At 34.6% G+C, this 6,115-nt stretch overlaps 1 long non-coding RNA gene across 2 annotated transcripts; it reads left to right on the top strand.

The window, feature by feature from the left end:
* Positions 1 to 3,051: 3,051 nt before the first annotated feature.
* LOC148787131 (uncharacterized) lies at positions 3,052 to 5,168 on the top strand. 2 transcript variants are annotated; one of them, XR_016066960.1, is made up of 5 exons: positions 3,052 to 3,136; positions 4,001 to 4,292; positions 4,416 to 4,489; positions 4,571 to 4,836; positions 4,908 to 5,168. It is a non-coding gene; the product is annotated as an uncharacterized LOC148787131 (long non-coding RNA). The 2 variants fall into 2 exon arrangements; XR_016066959.1 differs by having other exon boundaries at positions 4,571 to 5,168.
* The last annotated feature ends 947 nt before the right edge of the window (positions 5,169 to 6,115 follow it).

The following is a 6,115-nucleotide window of genomic DNA, read 5'->3' as shown; positions in this document are numbered from 1 at the left end:
TTTGAGGAGAGATGACTATGTCTTCGATGTGGTCATTATAAGCCTTTTCGAGTGTTGTCGGATTATCTACTAAGTACGGTAGATTTCAAGATAGAATTCGTCCTCTATCAGTATATGATGGATATATCTCCTATATGCTCTTAGATGGTTTAGACTCTCTAAGTCATTGACCATGGCGATTGGTCGAATAGGAAATGGTTTTCTTTGTCGATCAATAGAGTAAATGCATCTCAAGTACTTAGTATAGTGGCCTAGTCCAGGATGGGAACTGACGCCCAATTCCATGCCCTAGACTAAGGTTGGGAGATGGTCGACGGAAGGATTTTACCTATATGAAACTCGAGAGCCTAAATGTTGATGCCAACATTCACCTAGTCTCTAGTGCCATGGACCATTGCTAGACGACCACCCATGATGACGGGCATTTTTGATTAATGGTTAATTGAAAATAATTAATTAAATTAGATTTAATTGATTATTTGTGTTGGACATAATGCCCAAGTCTAGCTGAGGGTGAACCTAAAGAGTCACACACAAATTACTATAGAATTGGTGGAATTAATTTGGAATTAATTAGAGAAAAAACGAATTAATTGAATTGGATTAAATTAATTCAAGAAGAATATATAAACAATTGGATCATTTATTTTATAACCCATTTGATGGATGGCTCAAGAATAAATTAATTTTGGGCTTAACACCTTTAAATTAATTGGATTAATTTATTTGGTTTGACTTAATTAATCGATTGGATCAATTAATTAATCAATTAATTAGAGTTTGGGCTTAAATGTATTTAATTGGATTAAATAAATCTTTGGATTTAGTTGGACTAAAAATAATTTAATTAATTATTGTCCAATGGACTTTAATTAGACTTAATTTAATTAGATTAAATCAAGCCCAATCCATACTTGAAATCCAAGCCCATTTGACGGAGGTTGGAGCAAGTTAAGAAGGAGTTGAAACTTCACTATGATGAAGATAATGGAGTGGTTATTTCATCATGATTGAAGGTTATATGTATGTGTATGTATAGGTTGTCTTGGAGGGAAATTTGATAGTTATTGAATTTTGAATTCAATTGTATGTAATATACAAAACTACACACATATCAAGTATAACCAACAAGCTAAGCCATGAAAATTTGCTCTCTTTTCTCTCAAAAAATATTCTCCTTTTTGTTCTATATTGAATTGGATTCAATTTAGAACATAATATATTCCAAAAGCACTAATCAATAGTGTTTGTATGGAGTTATTTTTCTTCTTGTTCTTTGTTCAATCTAGCAATAGAAAAAAAAAACTATATCTCTTCCTTAGTATGGTTTGGACAAATTAGAGGGGTTCTAATTTGGATCCTAAAGTGAACGGGAGAAAGTGAAGGGAACAATGCACGTTGCTGTTCAACTATAGAAATAAAAGGTAAAGTTTCATGTTTTGTTTCTACGCTTTTTATTTCATTCTCTAGCCACTTGTCTAGCATATTTATTTGTTTATTATTATACTTTTGACAAATATTGAACGCCCGAATTTCAAAGGGAACACCCCTTTGATTCGTTTGAAATAATTTTTTATTTCATGCTTCCGCCGCGTTTTTCGGGCCATACCAATTTTTTCAATTTGCAAAACCAAGACACAGAGAGTTGTTGATGAGTCCAAGTGAACCGCGATCGCATATCATCCAGAGGAAGTCGTACCAGTCCATAAAATTGCTATGGACAATCAGTTGTACGATCTACATCCCAATGATTTACAAATTATGGTCGATCTTTGAATGGGTGGGGTACTTCACGGACTCAAGCTGATCAAACTGATAATGAAGATGAAGAGGATGATGATGAAGATAGCTTCAAGGACTATGAGACTGACGAGGATGAATACGAGGATGCATAATGTATATTTTTTTAATGAAATACTTTCATTTTGCAATGTTGTAAAATAAAAAAACACATTATAATTTTTTTTATTTTTTTTAAAAAAATTATTTTTTGAAACAACCAATTTAATTAAAAATTGTAACAAAGGCTGTGACAAAGTAAGGCAGTCAACTTTAGGCGCCAGGCGGGAAATAAAATTTTGTAACGACCAAAATTCAAAAGCCCTTACAAATGCAGTTACAAACTAAACTATTTGAAATCAAAATTAAAAAAAAAAAAGGTGAGAATCTTATTTTCAGTTGGCCATTACAAATACCGTTACAATGGTAAATTACACCAGCTGTTAGAAAAGCAGTTATAAAAAACGACTCATCTCATGAATTCAGGCCGAAAAATATGATATCTTTACATTCAGATACCCGATTCATACCAAATTTAAATATATAAAAGTATGTGTCCATTAAATTATATCGGACGGTTTGATTTTAAACCACTTGACCTGATTTAGAAATACATAGTCTTGAATGATTACTATTACATTAATGGAACGATATGTCGAAATTCGTATACCCAATAAGGGCTATAATTTAGCCAGATTGATTCTTTTGTAAGTGTGATTATATTGACGCTTTGATCCTATTTTGATGGCTTTATTTACCCATATAATTCAACACTGTAAGATGATGGTTACATCAATGTAATACTAACATTATGAAGTTACAAATTTATTGCATTTTGTGTACATGTATCAATGTCAAATAATTTTTTTAAATATATTATTATATTGTTCCACTATAATGATATGTTTCCACAGTATTAGATTGTCTAAAACTACATCATTTTTTAAAATAATTTCAATAAAAATAATTAATTAGTTGTTACACTCTTTATAACGGCTTTTGTAACGAAAATAATCGAAGACGATGTCGTTTCCATATATTGAAATGGCTTTTTAAACGGCTTCTATATACTATATAATTTGTAACAACTTTTCAATTATTGTAACTCTTTTTGGTAAGGCTTTCGGAACTGCCATGGCTGTTCTAAAATTATATATATATATATGTATATACAACACTTGTAAATTTTTTTCTTCCCTTCCTCTTCCCTTTCTTTCTCTTCTCTCTTCGCTGCCCCTGCCCCACCACTACCTGCCCACCCCACCCCCCCTCCTCCCTCTTTCCTTCTCTGCCTGAGCCCTTCCCTGTCCCACCTCCCCCCGGCCCCACCACCGTTCTCAACCGCACCCACCACCAGGTGAGTCCCCCTTTTATTTTTTGTATTTTTTCTTCGATTTATTTTAAAATTTTTATAATTATTATGTAATTTTTTTAATATTTTTAGAATTAGTATGTATTTTTTTATTTCTGTAATTTTAAAAATTTCTTGAATTTTTTGTGAATTTCTGTAAATTTCTAAAAATTTTGCCTAATTTCTGAAATTTTTATCATTTTCTATAATTTAAAAAAAAAATTCAGAAATCTTGCATAAATTTTTGAATTTTTTGATTTTTTGTAATTTAAAAGAAATGGAAATTACTCGTCAATTTATGAAATTTTTCTAAAAATGATTTTGTAATTTTTTTAAAAATATTTCAGAAATTTTCCATCAATTTCTGAATTTTTTTTATTTTTCATAAGTTTTAAAAAATTCAGAACTAAGCATTTTAGGAAAAAATTGATCATTAATGTAATATTAGGTAAAATTTTCGCCTAAATGTAATTTCTAGTAGAATTATGTGTTGGATGGATAAAATGGGACCTTAATGTAATTTTTGGTAAAATTTGGACCTAATTACAATTTTTAGGAAAATTTTGTGTTAGACGAAAAAAATTGAACCTTAATGTACCTTATTGCAATTAGTGGAAATATTTGAACCTTTATATAATTAAATACAATTTTTAGGAAATTAACCAGTGGACCTTATGTAATTAATGCCAATTTTATGAAAATAATAGAATTCATATAAATATTTTAAGGAACAAATTCGGCCCTTAATTCAATTTTTAGGAAAAATTTGGACTTTAATGAAAATAGTAGGAATTTTACAAAATAATATAATTTTATATATATTAAAATTCAATTATGTATTTTTAATGTTGATATTTTTTTCAATGGTAGATAATGACGATCAATGCTCCACTACCCCCGGGATGTTGTCGCGCCGCGGCTGTGGCCTTCCCAACCCTCCTCGGGATGAACTAGCGAATGCACCTCTAGCAACCCATCGTTGGAGGGAGTGTCCCAACCACCGCCGATACCTGCAGACTCCCACGCAGTGGTGTCAGATGCGGCGGTAGCGGTTAGCAGACACAAGCCCCCAGTGAGGCCGCGGGAACCACCAACCAGTGCTACTAGCGCCACTACTTCCCCTAGTAGCCCAGAGGCATTTCATCGACCTCCGGGATGCAAGGTACGTAGAAGAATTTAGTCAATTAATTTCTTATTTTTTTATTTTTGAATTGGTTTTAATATTTAATTATTATTTTCAAGTCTAATCATGATTTTTACACAACCATCAATAATACGGTCAAAGGCATTATCCGTCTCCTTAGGCGGCATATCGCAAATCCCACGGAGCACGAGCTATTCTGGTTTCAAAAATTGAAGGTAATAATAATATTATTTAATTTTAAGTAATATTTATATTTTTTAAATTAAATATTTGTATTTTTTTTGTCAATTTTTTAGATGTTGTACTGGTGGGACTACGATGAAGAGTCGTTGTTCAAACTCATCAATTGCAGGCGGGGAAGTTCCCGCGGAAGCGGTTCGCTGACACACGGAACCAGTTGGTCGGCCACTATGGCTCGACAAGGAGATCTGGCGCCAGCTCCTGAAATTCTGGTCAACTTGACCAAAATTCCAGCAAAGTAGACCAAGAATAAGGTCAACGGGGCCGGCAATCCGGAAGCAGCTGCGACCATCTACTGTGGGGGATTGTCATCCGTTGGGAGGTACAAGCTGTAGATGGTAAGTAGTTTAACGCATGTTAGTAATTTCTAATAATTTTTTAAATTAATTTTAGAACAGGAGACACAACTTGGACGCCCCGTCACTTAGATAGAGCTGTTCAAGAAGGTCTGCAAAAGGAAGGAGGACGACTAGTGGAGCGGCCCGAGGGTAGAGGAGGTCGTGATAAGTAATTAAAAAAGTTGTAATTTATTCTTTTAATTTTATATTATTTATTTAATCTAGTTAGTTAACATGTTCGTAGAAGATGTTCTTGAGGATGATGGAGGAACGCCTGATATTTTTTATGTGAGCGTCAAAAATATGATGAGCGAGCTGTCAATCGTGTTTCAAATTTTCTTTTTTTGGGAAAGAATAATCAAATTTTAGAATTCATCTTGGCTTCCCTGAGCGAGTGGGGGAAATGTCAACCATGTGTGAGTCGGGTGAACTGCGAGAGCCACGATTGTGAGATAAGCAACCATGTGTGCGAAACTACAGCAAGTTAGGAGTGATCAAGGCGATGAGGCCGTTTTGGTAGATGAGTTTCCACCTTGTGTGTTGAGAGTGGTGGATGAAGGGCCAGCTTATCGTGGGAGTTTGAGGAACCTTTTTTTTCGGGAAAACACGAGCGCATTGATGAGGTGCTACGACAGAGTTGAACATGAGGTGCTCAGAACAAGCCACATTTGGCTTGCTAGAAGTAGACGTTGAAACCCCTTTCTTTTGTGGCAGTTTTTAGCGTATGAGATTCGAACAACCGTGTTTGGGTGAGAAGAATTATGAGATGAAGTTCATTTGGTAGAAGATGGAGCGTCTAGAGGAAAGATGACATGCTTTAAGCACTAGGAGGCATAATATATGTAATAAGAGAAAAAGTGGTAACTTGTCTAGAGCTTGAGTGGGAGCAACCTACTAAGCCGTGTTTCGTGGGATTGAGATGAATTGCAATCTCTCTTCGAGGGGATACCGACACCAAATATGGGCTTTTGGTCTAAGGAATTTCGAGGGGGACAACCATATTGAGATTGCGGGTAATATTGGGCTCCATGCACACCATGGCATGGTGCAGTCGGAGTTGGGACAAAACATCCTAGCAATATTGTTCTATAAATATTTTTATTAAAATAATCGAGCTTACTTTCTAGCTGTGCATGGGGGTCCGATGGCTAAGATGACCGGTCGTGGGGTGACGCTGTACTGTGAGCAAATTGTGAAGCCATGCCGAAAGGCAAGAAGGTATCTTGGGCATGACGTTTAGAATCAATGCGAGATATTGGCATA

The sequence above is a fragment of the Sesamum indicum genome, linkage group LG8, assembly GCF_026168435.1.
Source record: "Sesamum indicum cultivar Baizhima isolate 11 linkage group LG8, ASM2616843v1, whole genome shotgun sequence".
Taxonomy (NCBI): domain Eukaryota; kingdom Viridiplantae; phylum Streptophyta; class Magnoliopsida; order Lamiales; family Pedaliaceae; genus Sesamum; species Sesamum indicum.
This window is presented reverse-complemented; position numbering and strand designations above follow the sequence as displayed.